General features: G+C 41.7%; 1 long non-coding RNA gene across 1 annotated transcript in view; it reads right to left on the minus strand.

Moving 5' to 3' along the window:
• Nucleotides 1–445: 445 nt before the first annotated feature.
• The window catches only part of LOC147737818 (uncharacterized), a 60,197-nt gene continuing 42,258 nt past the window's right edge, over nucleotides 446–18,384 (minus strand). Inside the window, exon 3 of the long non-coding RNA XR_015299374.1 lies at nucleotides 446–1,170. This is a non-coding gene — a long non-coding RNA (uncharacterized LOC147737818). The remainder of the gene's footprint in view (nucleotides 1,171–18,384) is intronic.

The raw sequence follows: 18,384 nt of genomic DNA on the forward strand, positions 1-18,384 counted from the left end.
TGACACCGTAAGATTGAACTAGATTTTAGAGTCTGGCTTGTTTAGATAATGTTCAGTATTTATCTCTAAAAGAAATTGTGTGTAATCTGCTTAACATTTGAATTAAGCAAAATATGTCTCGAAGCAGCCCTGTAAAACCTGTTGAAATGTTTCTAGCAGATAAAAGTATTTTGGTTATAACCTCTCCGGCAGCAACTTATTTTGTGACTGAAGTTTTTCTCAAATCTATTTGTATAGGTTCTTAGCAATGCAGTGATAAGGTGCTGATATTTAATGATTAAACTGAGAAGTACCTTTTTGCACTGGAGTAATGGCAGTAACTGAGAACATTAGAACATGCACAGTACTATTGTGGCTCACCAGTCGCAGAACATCAGTTAATTTTACCCTTTCTATGTTTGGTGTAAGGTGTAGTTCTGAAGACGAGGATTTATTTACATTAGCTATAGCGCAACGGTGCTCATTTAATCCATTTTTATATTTAACAGTTTTACAAATCACTCCTGCACAACAGAATGTTGAGGCGATTTACATAGAATTACAGAACAGTACACAATAAAAAGGAAACAATCTGAGATGGTCATGAAAACAATAAAGTTGTGAATTTTTAAGGTTTTCGTCAGAGTGAGCAGAGTGGGTCGAGGTGTTATATCCAGAGGCAGATAGTCTCAAACTTGTGTAACTGGTTAAAAACGGTTGTTGAACAAAGGTGATTTTCCAATCTTTTGGTTGTTAACGTGTCAGCTTCTGGGTCTTCTTGGAGCGTCTTTTCTTTGATGGTATGCAGAAGAAACCTTTTGTTGTAACTTTCTTTAATGCAGTGTGTGCTTCCTCTCTAGAATTACATGATGCTTTAGATGAACGTTATTCTGTCATGCTGAGGCAATTTGTCTTTCTGATAATATTTCAGATGAGGATGCTGAAGTGGTCTTTCTACATTATTTCTGATGCTGTGTGCACAGATATGGCTTTGCTCTGGATTAATGAAATGCAAAATTAGAGACTTCACTTACAGGTAGAGTACTTTCCTCGCCACACTTAGATTTTTGGAAATTATTTAAACGTAGAATGCTGGATGTACTTCAGTTTTTCAAAATAATCCTTCTTATGGCACTGACATTTAGTGGCTTAGTGCTAAATCTTGCTTTTTTCGTCCGTAATTTCAATCACCTACAGTATTAAAATTAAATAGTTAATACATGTACATTTCCAAAAATAATAATTCACAAGCCACATCAATGCAGGATTTTTAAAATGTTGAACTGTTTTTCAGACAGAGCAGAGTGTAGAATGGTAGCCTGAGAGTACTTGGATGTAGGAGTGAGGATTTGTAGAATTTTCAGCATTTTATTAAGCTCACAAAGGATACCCTATGGAGTTGTAACATAGAATCCCAAAGGCAGATATTAAAGTCATATGGACTGGCACCAAACTGATATTAAAATAATATACACTATTAATTAATTTGTAATGCAGATTTCTGGGACGGGAAGGACTCCGCCACGGACAACAGGCATTCTCCCCTGCTCTGAGTTACCGCCTACTTGTATCTGGTATCCTGACTTTTGAGTTTTGGCCTCTGCCTCAAACAAATCTATTATGTGCTGCGAGGACTATGCCTAGACCTATCCCTCGACTATGGTCCAGAGTATGAATCAAGGCAATAAAATGAAGGCGTACTTTCATGTGTTCATTTTATTCCACCTGATTATCAGTTGTTAGGTTTTTCTGTGCCTGGAATTACTGGGTGCAGAAAATCAGGACACAATTATTTTCCAGACAGAAAAATTAGACTGAAAAGACGCATAAGACTCTGGGGGTGCAGCAGAAGCAGCCAAGACTTATGTTGTTTTCTTTACTAACTGGGGGAAAACCACAATTCTTCCCTCTGTTGGTGTTCACAGTCGTTGTCGGCCTATGATTCGGCATTGAGTGCAGAGTGTATCGAGTAGAGCCGAGGGGCCGAGCCGAGGAGGAGTTAACGAGCAAGAGGAGCGGAGCCTGGGACGACTGCCCGGGTTTGTTTTGTGACCAGTTCCCGCTCCCGAAGGTTTCTCCCGCTTCACCCGCGTCCTGTTATACGGGCGCTTTAAGTTCGACGGATCTGTTTTGGGGGCAGGAACGGCCACTGCCGGCACCGCAGTGCTAAGGCACTGCTGGTGCTGCTCGTGCGGCGGACGCTGCAGGGGTCAAAGGAGCCTTGGCCTGCGGTGCTGCTGGTGCGGCGGCTGTGACGAGGGACATGATTTTCGAGGATCTTACTCTGTCTAAAATAAATTCATTTAAAAAACAGGACCAGCCGAAATGTAATCGAAATAACGGATCTCAAATTAATAAGGACGAATATAACAGCAACCCAGAAACTCTGCAGCATTGGAGTACTCCGTATGTATAAGACGTTTTGAATAGTAGTCCACAATTCATTAATTCTTGTGACGAGGGACATAATTTTCAAGAACCACAAAAAGAGGAGTATAAGGACCTATCATTCATAAATGGGCAACACCATAGCCCAGGTACTCAGGTACCTGGAAGTGGGAACGCGGGAGCAATTTGGGATTTATTCTTCAAAACCTCGCAATTAAATCTGGACGCTTTAACATATCAGTCCAACAAAATGGAGGTCCAAATAGATCTCTTGACGGCTATGGCATCCTCTGTTGCCGGAATTGAGCAGAAGATAACAACGCCAAATAATTTAATAGTAAGGGCACAATCTCAGCCAATATCTACGTATGCAGAGTGTAGTTGTGCCCCGCTAATTAACAAACTTGCTACCATTCCGGATATTTTAAAAACGATAATTGACAATGTAAAAGGGAATTTTCCTAATGTGGGAATTCAACCCATCAAGACCGACTGCCCCTCTAAAGATACAATAAAATGTAAAGACAATACTGTTGTTGTTAAAGAAAAAATAGATGATAAAACAAAAGATCAAGAAGTGATACACCTATGCTGGACACAATCAACATTGACAAACGCAGCTCCAGAAGTTCATCTATCAAAAAGACAGAGGAAAAAACAACAGAAAGCAAGAAATAAAGCTTCTAAAAGAAAAAAAATACAAATTCATCAGATATAGTGAGATTGAACACTGGAAACAACCATGACCAAATATCAAATTGTGAAGGTGAGGGTAAACAAATGTTACCAACAGAACCCTTTTACCCTCTATTTAATAAGGATATATCGGAGGTAAAAGCAGTTATGAAAAATAAATGCTTAACACCTTGGCTGCTAGGTGTTTTCCCCTCCTGTGCTGCACCTGCTTGAATACTATGGTTTCATGACGAGCTCAGCTTGTCATCAGCACAGCTCAACTGTGCCTCATGATGAGCTGAGCTCGTCATGAGCATCGAAGGGGTTAAACAAGCAAGCTGATAGTATGGAAATGGTAGAGAATGGAAAATTCAGTCCTTAGAAATGCTGCAAGTGGAGGAAAGTAATAAGCAGGTGGAGAATAAGCCATCACAATTGGAAACAAATAGAGCAAAGAGTGAGAGTATCAGAGGGGATGAAACAAATAGAGATTTGTTAAAAACCTGGAAGGATATTAAATTACCACAAGATCTGGGAACCAAAACGAAGCAGTTACATAAACATCGACAATCATGGTCTCAAACTTTTAGTAATCATAATGGAAGGTTAATTGAACATGCTCAAGGTGAAAATAGCCTGCAACAAATTAAATTAAATAACCCAGATAAAAAAGAAGGAGTGGTGCAGGTAATTTTTACGCCAGAATATAAATCTAGGGGTAATAATGATATCATGACTCGTGGGAACATATTAAAATTGTGTAATGCAGTACCCTCATTAAAGAAAATTAAATGTACCTGCATAGAATCAATTGAATTAGACACACCAAGAATAATAATCGCGAATCAACATTAGTAATTTGGACATCTTCTACTGCCGCCAGCCGTATTATGCAAAAACATAATCTCTTTCAGAACTGGGGATTAAAAAAAACTCCCCTGCAATCTTCCTATCCTAGCCCTTTTGTTTCAACAAAATTACAAAATCATAACCAAATGAGAACCGAGAATAATAAGAAATACTCCATATTAAAAAACCCCATAGGTATGGCCAACAGGCATCTTTTAAAATAATTAGAGGGAAAAAATAGGAGACCTATTATTTGACACTGTCAAATTAGGTTGGCTAACAGCAGCCCTCCATAATGTCAGGCAGGATTGGCATCTACAATCCGAAGTTTCTTTAAGGGGGCCAACAATTATGAATGAAAGGGTCCGATTATGTTCGTGGAATATAAATGGCGTTCAAGCAAAGATTTAGAATAACCAACTAGCTACTTTGTGCTGTTTTCAAATCATTTGTTTACAAGACACTTGGGCTTTAGTTCCTTTTAGATTGGAAGGGTATAGGGTTATTACTCATTAGCTAAGAGAACAAGTAACTATGGCAGACCTTGTGGGGGTTTGGCTATTTTTTATATCAACTGAGCTAAAAATGGAAAGTGAAATGGACGTCCCAAGTCAAAAGGATGATCTAATTGTCAAAATACGATACAAGGAGCAAAATATAATTAAATCTCGTGTAGTAATCAACGTATATAATCACGAAGAACAATGGCGACCAATTTGATAATTATGAGAAGGCAGCAACTGGACAATGACACCCAAACTGAGATTATTATTACCGGGAAATATAACATGAACATGCTATGGTCTTACGATAGAGATGTTGAAATACAATGGCAAAATTACTTATGGTCAATTCCAAGATTATCATCAACAATGGGTATGAGGGAACAAAAGAATGAAAAAATCGGCAAGACTCTTGTAAAAGAATTATACATCATAGGTCTAAGGGTGCTAAATGAGCAATTTCCCCAAGATTCGCCATCAGCATGGACTTTTCAAGAAGGGTATCATAGGTCTAGAATAGATTATACCATAGCATTGTTGCATCTATTTCATACATTTCTGTCTTATCAGATAGTGGGAATAGATATAAGCGACCACGATCAACAAATAATGGAGTTAAACCTAAATGGCCTAAGATTTGAAAACTATATGACACTTCCGGGAGAAATAACGACAGTAAATTATAAGAAACTTTATTGGTCAGATAACACCAAAGATTCTATTACAAACACTGCGCAGGCAATTGTTGATTTTCACTTCGAAGGAGATTATTCGAATGCTGTCGAAAAATGGTCTTTCTTCACACAGCAATTAATTACCAGTCAATCTCAATAATATGCTAATAAAGGTTAGTGGAGGAAAAAAACAGCATGTTCATTGGTGAAAATTTAGTTTGAAAGCCATCAATTAAAAAAAATACGTAACAGAATCCTGAGATTGGTAAAAAAGTTCCCAGTTAATTTAATTTACAGAGTAAAACTTAAAAAGATAAATACAGTAGTAAGGAAAATGGTCTGGAAGGACAAAATGCAAGAAAAGCAATTGTTGTGGGCAAAAGCTCTATATGCTTGCAAAAGGAGTAATTCAAGAGCCTTCTGGATTCTAGTAAACAAACTGAGTAGATCTAGTAGGAAATCTACTTCATCAACATTAACTGAATCTGAATGGGTATCATTCATAGATATGCATTTGAATCCTACTCCTAAAATGGCTGTGAATTCTACTGATTGGGCTATGAATTGGAGGAGAAAAGAAAGATAACTCAAAACCAAGTATGTATATTAACAAAGAATCAGAGATCCAATGGCGCCCCAGGCCCAAGTGGGATTCCCGCTGTGCTGTATAAGGAGAAAGCATCATATTAGTCGAGCTATCTAACACCAGTATTTAATCATGCTCTCCAATCAAGAACAGTCCCCGAGGCATGGAAGGGATCTATAATTTCTCCTATATATAAAAGTGGGGATTGGTCCCTCCCGTCCAATTACAGATTAATTACGCTCTAAGATACTGAAGCTAAATTAGTTGCATCGGTTCTACTTAAGGAGTTAATTGATTGGGCTAATGAAAACCATTTAATTCCACCGAACCAATCGGGTTTGTACACGGTCAAGGTACAACAACAAATGTGTTAACACTGGGAATTTTAATGGAAAAATATCAAACAAAAAAATAGCCATTATATTTAGTCTAGTCTAGTCTAGTCTGGATATTTGTATTGCGCAAACATATCACATCCCGTGAGGGAGTCTCATGGCGCATGCGGACAGTCCCAGAAAAAGGATGGTGAATGATCCTAAAGATGAAGGCCTAGCTAAAAAGCCATGTTTTCAACAACTTTCGGAAACTCATGTGTTCGATAGTTGTACGGATGTTTAGAGGAAGTTTGTTCCATAGGAGTGGTGCCATATAGGTAAAAGCGCGTCCACCATTTCTAGCTGTTTGAACTCTAGATGGCGTGAGTTGGAACTTAGAGCTAGATCTCAGTTCTCGACCAGGCTGGTACCATGTCAATTTTCGGTTCCAGTATTTTGGTCCTGTGCCGTACATATGTTTATGAACCAGACACATGGTTTTAAAAATGGCTCTTTTTTTTACAGGGAGCCAGTGTAGACTTTTTAGGCATGGCAGGAAGGGGGATCGTTTTGGTAGTCCCAGAATCAGACGAGCAGCAGTGTTTTGAACAACTTGTAATTTCTTGATATGGCACTCATTTATGGCAAGCAAAAGGGAGTTACCATAATCTAACCTATTTATTATGAGGCCCTGAACTAGGACTCTGCGTGCTTCTTTTGGTATCCATTTAAAAGCTCTGCGTAGGCTTCGCATGATTCCAAAACAGGTCCCAACAGTGTGGTTTACATGATCCTTCATGGATAATTTATTATCCATGTGGATTCCAAGGTTGTGGACGGGTTCTTTTGGGACAGGGCATTCCCCCATTTCCGGGGGCCACCAATCCTGGGTCCAGTGTACACTGGCTTGGCCAAATGTCATTATTTCAGATTTAGCACCATTCAGTTGTAGGTGATTCAGACTCATCCAATTTTTTACCTCTACCAGGCATTTTTTGAAGCGCTTTTTGGTATCATTTATGTCATGGCCTAGGGTGACTAGTATTTGCCTGTCATCAGCATATGATAACACGTCAAATCCATATGCCCTAATGAGGTTGGCCAACGGGGCCATATAAACATTAAAAAGCGAGGGGCTGAGGATAGAGCCCTGAGGCACACCCCTTGTAACTGGCCGTGTGCTGGCTAAGGTTTCATCTGTTTGCAGTGTGGTTGTTCGATCTGACAGATAGCTGATAAACCACCTTAAAACCTGCCCTTTGACACCACACTCCCATAGCCTTCTGACCAAGATGTGATGGGAGATGGTGTCAAAGGCAGCCGATAGGTCTAAAAGTACCAGAATGCACGATTGACGTTTGTCAAGGGCAAATCTGATATTATCAGTGACCTCGATCAGGGCTGTCTCTGTGCTGCGGGCAGCATGGAAACCTGACTGAGAGGGGTCGAGTAGATTGTTCCTCTCGAGATAGCCTATCAGCTGCTCATTAACAAATGCCTCCAATACTTTTCCTGAGAAGGGTAGCAAGGAAATGGGCCGGTAGTTTGAGAAAGTGTTTACATCCGCACCGGGCTTTTTTAATAGTGGTTTTACTCTAGCCGCTTTCCAGATTTTAGGGAATTCCGCTTCTGTCAGGGATGTGTTTAGAAGGCAGGAGAGAGGATGAACCAACACTGGAGCAAGAGTGGAAAATAGTTTAGAGGTTAGGTGATCGCAAGGAGAGCCTGATTTAATTTTCAGTCCTAGACGCATGGTTTTTTCGTTGTCCAACAACTCGAAAGTGGACCAGTTAGAGGAAGAGACATTTCTGTGTATGTCTTGATTCATGTGTAACTCCTGTTCCAGGTGTTGGAGAGATATATTTTCTATTTAAAAAAATTGACATATTTTTTTAATTTTCTCGTCTAAGAACATAGAAAGGTCTTCCGTCCATTCATTTGTTTTTGGGGTTTCTAGCAAACTTTTAAAGGAAGTAAGTTCTTTTAGAATGTGATGGAGCTCTTTGGACGAGTTTTCAGCTTTATTTATTCGTTCAGCTATATGAGTTCTTTTTGCTGCTTTGATTTCCCTCATATATTTGGTGTGTAGGGTTTGGTAGATTTTACGATCGTTGGGGTCTTTAGTTTTTCGCCAGGTTTTTTCGGCATTTCTTGTTTGGGTTTTAAGATGTTTTAGTTGGTCAGTAAAACATGGTGAGGTTTTTTCCCTACAGTACACCTTTCGAATAGGGGCTATCTTGTCCAGTGTCTTATGGATAGCAGACTCCAGGTGTATAGCTCCAAGATGTACATTTTCCCTAAGGTTTATATGGTCTGTCGTGAAGTTCTCAGAAAAGGAGGCCAAAGTAATTTTTTTCATGTTTCTGCATGCTTTTTGTTTTTTATTTATTATGGTTTTAGATCTATGGCTGCTTATAGAGAATTTCACAAGAAAATGGTCAGTCCATAATAATGGAATGGGAGTCATAAGCATGACATTCGGCAAATTTGTAAATAAAAGATCAAGCGTGTGACCTGCTTGATGGGTGGGGCCGGTAACCTTTTGTATCAGGTTCAGGATGTTCATTGCAGAGATCAATTTTCCTGTGTCAATATTGGACTGATCATCCACGTGGTAGTTAAAATCACCTAATAATAGATTTTTTGTTGATTATAAAGCTGCCTTTGACTGTGTAAATAGGCAGATTTTATGGAGGAAACAGGATTGTTATGGCATTAGCTTCAGCCTTGTAAATGCAATACAATTGTTATATACCAATACTTGGACAAGAGTCCGGCTAGGGAATGGCTCAAAACTTTCGAGGAAAATTAAAAAAACTTTAGGCTTAAAGCAAGGGTGTGTTTTAGCTCCATATTTATTTAATCTATTTTTATCAGACTTTACCCTTGCAATAAACAATAAGTTAGCAGACTCACCAAAGCTGGCTGAGAAACAAATATCAAACTTATTATACGTTGATGATGTCGTCCTGCTAAGCCAAACAAGGATAGGACTGCAGCGATTAATAAACAAAACATCAATGTATTCAATTGAGAACAAAATGACAATAAACAAAACAAAAACAAAAGTAATGGAAGTCAGTACCAAGAAACGGAAGGGCAGTCAATTCAAGTGGTACCACCAAAAGAGGTAGCTAGATAAAAAGTTAAATGTATTAAATATCTTGGGATACTGTTTGACGAGAAAGGATCTTTTTCATACCATAAAATGGAGATGAAGAAAAGAGCCAAAAGTCTACAAGGGGCTTTTCGCCTACTTTATAGCTCCTTGGGAGGCCCAACTTATACCCCATTAATAAAAGTAATAAAAGCGAAATTGCTCCTGAGCCTTATATGGAAGTGAAATACTCTGTGTTTTGGATTCTGCATTATTAAATAATGCTATCACAAATACATTTAAACATCTGATTCGGCATCCACTTAATGTATCACCTGCTCAGATAAGGCTAGAATTTGGCTTTTGTAATCAACAATATGCAAGAATGGGTCAGTATGTTAAGACCTGGAGACAAATCGAAACTAATATCAATAACCCAATGTGCACATTTTTGTGGAAAGGAATGAAACAAAATGAAAAAAATTGTCCTTTAAATATCTGAAAAAAGCTCTTGAAGAATTGTCAATTGCTGAGATCTGGGAAATGTCTTTAACAGTACATAGTTTAAGAAAATAATTAACAAATCAGTTAAATATTTGTCACTTTTAAAAGACAAAGAACTGTTTATTAAGAGATCCCACGCATGCATGTTGGTCCAGGAATGTACAAGTCTTAAGGTCCAAGTATATTTATAAATACCATGGTCTCTACAAACCAAAAACACCTTTATGAAAGCACGATTCCGCAACTTACCTGGCTTAAAACATGTAGTGCCCTGGTTGAGACCATCTAAGCTGACTATGGGCAGACTATGCAACCTACGGGACGAAAGTATTTTGCATTTTGTTTGTATATGTGCAGTAATGATGGCAGAAAGAAAACGATATTTGAAAAACTGCTTCATTGACAGAGGTGTTCGTACCTGCAGACATGTCATGGTAGTTTGTTTTAGACCAACGGTTATTAAGATGAACGCCAATTTTACAACATTTTTAATACTTGTTAAAAAGAAGTGGGATACTTGTGAGGTGCCCACAGGAAATCTGGAAGTCTAAGATAATTAAGGACAACATTTAGGACAATTTTTATGATATCACACATAAATTACAGAAATATTAATTGACACTATAAAGTCCTGGAAAGATGACGGTCTGATGTAATGTCTATAAATTGTGTTTATGTTAATCAAACTAATTTGGATTTTTTGAAATGTTAAAATTATTGGTCTGTATTTTAAAGTGGTGTGTTTTCTTTAAGAATGTAGTAATTGTAAGATTTTTGTTAATCATGTAAATACAATTTACCTTGCTCCCTCTGTTAGAAAATGCTTTCCCCTTCCCTCCCCTGCTTCACCTATCTCCCCCCAACCAACCACATGCATATATCTACCACCTGCCTAAAATAAGTGGCAAATAAAAGCAGAAAAACACTATGAAATAGTGAATGGCATGTGGTTTGACAGGCAGAAGAATCTGTTCCTCGTGGCAACTCTTCAGTCCATTGCGTCAAACTTGCAACTGGACGTTACTGGGGTAAATCTACCACAAAGTTAAAAAAAACAATTACATGAGATCTTTCTGCCACTCCAGCACTGTGCAACTTCTAACAAGGGACTATGAGAGGTCTAGGACGGGTCCTGTGACCTGGAGGGTCACACCAAGTGTGCCCTTATTTAAGGCAGAGGACTGTCATGGGTTTAACAGCTAGAGCGGTGGTGGCAATGCACCCTGTTGTAAGGATCAATAGCCTGATGAGATCTTTGCATCATGGTCATTGGAGTGGCGTCCTACTGACACACCCATGTAATGCTCAATTTCTATGCCTGTGCCCAGACTTTGCGCCAACATCAAGTGCATGTTTAGGGTGTTGGTGTGCGTAGGATAAATGCAATGTGAGAGTGCGACAGAGTAAACCGCTAGTCTGAGGGACACCCCCACCCCCAAGACGCTCACAACAGTTCAAGGCAGAATCTAATACTCTACAACAACGTGATTGTTGAGGCCCAGTTGGACGATTGTGTGCTGCCAACCGGCCCGTTCAAGGTTGCATTTGCCAAATTCCTAACACAACTGGGTCTGAATCTATTGGCTTACTGGAAAGCCTGTGTTGGGATTTTAGCGGCTGAATTCCTGACTACTCTGTGTCAGAGGCCCATGAGGGACTACAACTACCCCAGTGTTGAACACCCTGTCTGAGCCGGCCACAGTGTGGGCTCAATTGCTGACGGTCGTGCCTCCAGAGGGGGCTGCACTTACAGACAGGCCAGGTGTGACTGCTACCTTGGGACTGCTGATCTTCAGGCAAAGGCAAAGAAAAGACAGAGTGGTGCCCTACTGAATGCAGCACTACCTCCAGGACAAAAGCACTCCACAAAAGCCTGCTGGCGGGTCACTGCTCTCTCGAGTGTTCGGGCATGCCATTCAAGTGCCGGGAAACAGGAAAGAGACCCAAGCAAGACTGACTCATCCTGTGGAAGGGTAAGATGTTTACGACAGAGCATATACGCATTGGGGTGACTGGAGTGACAGAACTGCACCTACACTATATTCATGATACTCCTAAATGCCCCTAGAGGGGAAGAGGGGATCAGAACCGGACGCACCTGCCTGCAGCACATGGTAGTCTGGCATGCCTGCACCATCCTTTCACCCAGACTGTCCATAAAGTTGATTTTAGTGCCGCTACACACATAGCAGGGGGAATCTCAGACCATTCGCTGGTGGAGATGCAACTCGATGGTCCGGTTGTGGACTTCATGCTACCCCCAAGGGTTGATCTGTGATATTTATAAGACAAGATGTTCAAAGCTCGTATGAGAGATGGAGCAGACTTCTATTTTATGGAGACCGGGCGGCCTGTTGAATCGTCTTGCGTGCTATAGGATGAATTCAAGGCAGTAATTCAAGCCAAGCAACAAACCTTGATTGGGGGAATGCCGAAGGAACGTAAATTGAAGTGTGAGGCTCAGGACAGGGAAGGTGCTTTCCTGGAGGCACGCTTTGTAAGTGGGGATTGAGATTCTTTCCCATTACACCATTAACTGAAGCAGCACACATTAAGAGCACTAATGGAAAATAGCGGGCACTCATGCGCTGGCTACCCAGAATGGTCTCTATGATGTTGGTGATAAAGCCAATGAGTTGCTTGCATGGTTAGAGAGACAAGACATAGGACGGAACTGGATCCTTGAGGTCACTGACAACAATGGGACGGTAATACTGGGAGAGACTTCCTGAAAGACCTGACCCTGCCAATGCTAACGAATGAGGACTGAGACGCACTAGACCAAGACCTGCCAGTAGACTAAATAAATAAGACAATAGGAACCTTGCAAACAGGGCAAGCGACAGGGCCTGATGAGATCCCCTTACAAATATATAAAAGCAGAGAGTGCCTCCAGAGGAGGTTTAAGACTGCCTGAAAATAAGGGTGTCTCCCAGAGGAACAAAGAACGTCTGAGGTGGTGGTCATCCCAGAAAAGGTCGAACCAGCAACTGAGTGTGGGTCTTATAGACCTATCTACCTGCTTAATTTTGAGGCTAAGGTCCTTGCGTACACCCTGGCAATCTGCCTGCGGACAGTAATTGCAACAGTGGTTCATCCTGATCAATCGGGCTTTATGCCACACCAGGGAACGTGCTTAAATCTCCAACACCTTAATGGAGTACCATATGCAACAGGGGATTCCTTTGCTAAAACCAGTGGCGTTGCTGTCAAGCTCTTGTAATGTGGCCCCTCTAGTGCGCATGAGCGTCAATAATACAGTCTCCCGAGTCTTTTCCCTCCGAAAGGGATGTTCCTTGTCTTCTATGCTTTTCTCAGGTGCGTGGGTTAGCCAGGACCTCTCAGATGGGGTATTCCAGTTTATCAGGAGTGGGATGAGAGAATCTCCCTCTACACTGATGTTTTGCTATATGACACACAACCAGCTTTCTCGAGTGAACAAATCTTACAAATTTTTCACATATTTGGAGATCATTCAGGATGGAGGATCAATTGGAAGATGTTCTTAATATTCCTGCTGGAGGCAATGGACCATGCGGCTACACTCTAGGTGCACAGTTCGGGTGGCACTACATGGCTTTAAATATTTGGGCGTAATCTGTCTTTCCTACTACCTTTTCTCTTTCCGACACTTTTCTGTCCACTCATAACTGCTCACTTCTTATGGGCTTCTTTCCTGTGTTCTTAGTGCTGTTGTTTTTAAAGGGTCCTGCGACTTCCCACAATAGACCAATATTGCTATACATAATGTGGCACAAAGGTTGTAGGCGACATGCTGTGTTCAAGCTACTTTGCTACTGCTTCTCTATACTCTTGGAGACTCTCTCACAGTACGCTGCCGGCCCTAAATAGGGTTGTGAGCTTAACGCTGTGTATATCTGGACCTGTGTTCTATTCTTTACCTACCAAATAAAAATGTATTTCAAACAAAATATTTGGGTGTGTTCATTACAAGAGAGCCACAGGCAGGAATATACTCCCGAAATTAGACCGGTGTCGCAGGGATACCCCAAACTGGAACGCTGTACATCGTGCAAAAAACGTCCTTTAAGATCCCACCAGGCATTTTCTTTCAAAAGGTAGTCTGAGAACTTCGGCTCCTGTTGTGGGATGGTGGCACTTCGCGCTGAGTAAGTTACAGAGGGGAGTTTAAGGTGGACCGGCGGTCCGGAGCATTCTCAAGTATTACTGGGCCACGCAGCTGGTCGCAGTCAACAACTGGATTTTTGCGGACCGTGAAGAACCTGTTACCGGGTAGATGGATAGGCCATGGGCAAGAGAGGTTACCCCAACCCGGTGCTATATCGAAGAAAGTATGAGTGCAGCCTACCTACTCATACACAAACATTGGTAAGGGTGTGGAGAGAGGCTACCAAGTATTTAGGCTGGGAAGGTAAGCTGACTGAAATTACTCCACTGTATGGTGGTGATCTCGTAAGTGCAGCGGGAGGATTGCAGGGCTTCACAAAATGGGGATTGTTAGCTTAGAACGGCCGGGCGATGTGTGGAGGGGACAGGCGCTTGTGTCCTTCACAAACCTACAACAAAAGTATAAATTAGGTGACTAAAAACGGTTCTGACATTTGCAGGTGGGCCACGCTCTGCATGGTCACATGTGGGAAGGGGAGCAGTTGCCTGAAGCATCCCCACTGGAGGACCATCTGCTAACTAATCCCTGACTGAAAAAGCAATCTCAACCATCTATAGGAAGTTGATCTACAATTCCCTGGATCCCTTGGGGACGCGGAGGGATGTGTGGGAGAGGGATCTAGGCACGCTTGTCTACGGCGATTGGGTTGAGGCAATTCAGGGTGCCAGGGAGGTGGCAATTAGAACTCGTTTTGGTCTAATTTAACTACAGATCCTACATAGGACCTACTACTCCAGAACTTTGTTGCACCGAATAGGGCGGGCGGCCACCTCTCTGCGTAAGGGAATGTGAGGGGAGGCTTTTTTAATGCGGTGTGGAGTTGACCGGTAATTCAATGCTACTGGGTAGAGATCATGAGAATAAAGTCCCAGGTCATGGGACTAGCGATCCCCATGGGGGCCAAATGGCACCTCATGGATATCACGAGTGAGGTGACATGGCATAGTTTTCACAGAATATGACTGGCCCTGGCTTCAGCGGTTGGCAAGCGTAATATTGCACGGGATTTGGGAGCCAGCTCTCCCCCCCCCAGGGTGGAGGATTGGGAAGCAGATCTTGATTGGTGTCAACGGGTGGACACAGGGTGTATCTCAGCAGGGGCTGCCCTTGTAAATGGTAAAAGATATGGGAGGGCTGGTAGAGCTACCGGGCCATGTGACGCGCCATGAAGTAGTGAAAGTTAAATATGTACCATCCTTGCGATCTAGGTTTATGTAGTGGGATTTGGCCAGGGAGTGTCAGGACAACCCAAGCTATGTTACTCACTCCATATTTGCAGACTTTTTGGTCTAATCACTCTCACTAATGTGCACCGTATTTTCGTTGTCAACACCATCAATTGAGCACTAGTTCAATAAAAAGAGTTTTTAAAAGTAACTGTGTCTTGGCAAGATAATCAGTGTGCTGGTCATTATTCAATTGAGTCTGTTGATCTATTGTTGAGCTCTGAGTTCTGAGTTCAAGCTGGTCGACATTACAAAGCTGTGAATATTGTGACTGCTCGCCCTCGCTAACTTGAGAGTCAAGTACAAAAAAGGGTTTACTTGGTCAGTTTGCACAGTCTTACTAGGACAGGTCACATAACATCAAAGGAACGTGACCTCAACCCAGTAGCCACTGCCTATCCCATGGCCCCAGAAATGGACGAAGGTGCGGCCGGTCATCGGGCCTCGCACCGAAACGCGCGTTGGCGTTACTACATCTTGTCCTGAGTTTCCAGTTCTGGGTCCCCTGCCGATGGCTGAGAGGACCTACTCAGGATGTTCTCAGAGCACTATTGATTAAAGCTGTGTTGTGTGTTATGAGGAATAGTGAATGCGAATGTGTGAGGTTTGCTGCGGAATGGGATGCATGAATGTATGAACTAGAGGGGAAGTGTGCTATTTATAATTTCTTTGTCGAATCTGATTAACCAATGAACTGTTTTACAAATAATATATGGAAAAAACTACAATAAAAATAAAAAGTATATTTTTGGAATGAATGAATTCTCTGATTAATTAATGTGGCACTAAAAAGGTAGAGAGCTCAAAGTTGCGACTGATTGTAAATGCTGGACTCCTGATGAGCCGCTAGTTGATGAAATACAGGGTATGTCCCTCCCTTGCTTAGAATCTTGACTTTTCCCCTGCTGACCTGCCCTACATCCTCCCCAGGGGACCCCTTTGACCTATTAGAGGCCCCAGAAGTGGACTAACATAGAGACAGGACTGAAACTCCCTTTCTTTGTCAAGCTGAAGCATTTGGTACTTGTATGTTTTCTAGACCGCAATCCAGCATGACATAATTTAACATAACCAGTACATGGTATTCATCGACTTGTCCGCAGCATTCGACTGCGTTGTGCATACGAGGCTGTGGACAACCCTACTAGAAATGGGAATTGATCCCCCTATTGTCAATTTATTACGGGAACTGTATTCTGGGGCTACCGGGAGAGTCAGATTTGGAACCAAGGGGCAACTGACGGATAGTTTTGTGGTGGAGATGGGGGTCAGGCAAGGGTGCGTCCTGGCCCCCTTCCTATTTACCCTATACACCAACGGCCTAGAGGCCGCCCTTCTTGAGGGCGCAGTTGATCTCCCTGTCATTGGTCGTCGGCCGATACCAGCATTATTATATGCCGACGACGTGGTTATCCTGGCCCGAACCCCAGTCCAGCTACAACGGGTTCTGAACAAGTACTGCTCGTTTATGAATAGTCTGAATCTAAAAGTAAATATAAAGAAAACCTTTGTGATGCACGTTGGCCCAAAGACTAGAAACCTCAGGAAAATCTTCGTGAACACGGCCCCTCTCGAATGCACAGCTACATATCCCTATTTGGGAATCTTATTCGATGAGGCACTCAAATGGAAGGAAGCCATCAAATCACGCAAACTAGTCTTCCTAAGGGCGGTTGCCGCATTGAAATCTTTTGCCCAAAAACTAGGGAAAAGACCCCCTGCAGAAATGCTCACAATATATAGGGCAAAGTGTGTCAGTGCTGCAACTTATGGGGCAGGGATTTGGGGTGGGGCGAACGTAGACCAGCTCCAGCTAATTGAAAACTCTTTCCTTAGGTATTTGCTGGCAGTCCCGAAAAGTTCGGCAACATATGGGTGCGACATTGAACTGGGAGTGGATTATCTAACAGACATTATAAAAATCCAACCAGTTATGTTGTGGAGACGAATTTGGGTCACGGACCAGTGTCATCTAACGAGGTCAATTGTGAAGGATTGTATGAAGTTAGACAATACTGGAAAAATAGGATGGCTAGCATATGTAAAGTCATTCTTAACAGACATAGGTCTTGCAAGGTTTTATTCCGATCCAACAACAATTTTGGATATTACAAGGAAGGAGTTAAAAATGGTTTGTTTGTCACACTTGAATGTACTCCGGCTGTTGAGTGAGATAGGGAAACCTTCTGTCCAGCATTGTCTGTTAATGCAAACAGCCCCTACTATTCAGCCATACCTGAACTACAACATAAACCAATATGGTAAAATTCTGTTGACCCGTTTCAGGTTCAATGTATTTCATCGTCTGATTTCTTTCCCTTCCCAGAATGATTGGACCTCAAATCTATCCCCCTGTCCCTGTGATCTAAGTTCGTCACAATCTACCATACATGTTTTGTTTTTCTGCAAATTTTATTCAATTCCACGGAGGCGATGGATTGTTCCCATTTTAAAGGCATGGAACTTGAGGCAGTGTCGCCCAGCCTTTTTGGCCTTCCAATGCCTGGAAAAGGAACTTATAGCCAAACCTGTAGCCTACTTTCTTAAATTTTGTATTAGGCACCGTGCAAATCTGTGAAAAATGTACAGCTAGTGTGAATGGAGCTGACTCGCTCCAGATTGCCCAACATGTGATACAAGTCGGTACCATTAATTTTAACTGCTTTCGTTTTTTACAATAAGCATCCCTAAAGCAAGCTTTTAATTAACTGTACATTTATGTGTATTTTGTCTTAATCCTCGTACAATCTAAATAGTCCTGTTCTAGTGTTTTTAAATAATCATGTAAACAATGTATTTTATGAACTTTTATGGTGTTTCAATGATTGTCGAAACCCGAATAAAGACAATTTGATTTGAACATAACCAGTAACTTGTTCAGCTGACATTGCAGAGATAAACCCAGAAACATAGATAGCAGTTTTTAAAAAAAAGGCTGCGTTAAGGTAAGGAACACAGCAGCGTCTTGTCATTTACTTATTCACATAAAAGAAATAACATATAGGCAGCATTCTAATTAACTCTCTCTTTTCTCCACTCCTCTATTTGTCAATTATCAAGACTATGGGTCTGATTTTAAGTTCAATGGGTAACCCGACTTGTTAGCGATCTCTGCTGGCCCTGTGGCGCTCTCTGGCCCTTCAGAGGAGCAGCAGCCACGGTGGCTCCTCTGAAGGCACTGCAGGGGTGGTGAGCGGCTGCCATGTTTCAGGCGCCCATTCACCAATATTTGTGTTTATCAAAAACAAACTTCCAAAGCTGGAGTTTGTTTTTAATAACAAATAACTAATCACCCTCACACCCTTGGAACTTTCTCCCCGATTAATTTTCTCCCAGGAAGTGGGGTTCATTTAAAAAGAAATTCTCATCACGACTGCCAGGTATTCCCTGGTGGTCCTGAATAAGAAAAAAATACATCAGCCAGCCTGATCTAGAGAGG

The sequence above is a fragment of the Lissotriton vulgaris genome, chromosome 1_1, assembly GCF_964263255.1.
Source record: "Lissotriton vulgaris chromosome 1_1, aLisVul1.2, whole genome shotgun sequence".
NCBI lineage: Eukaryota > Metazoa > Chordata > Amphibia > Caudata > Salamandridae > Lissotriton > Lissotriton vulgaris.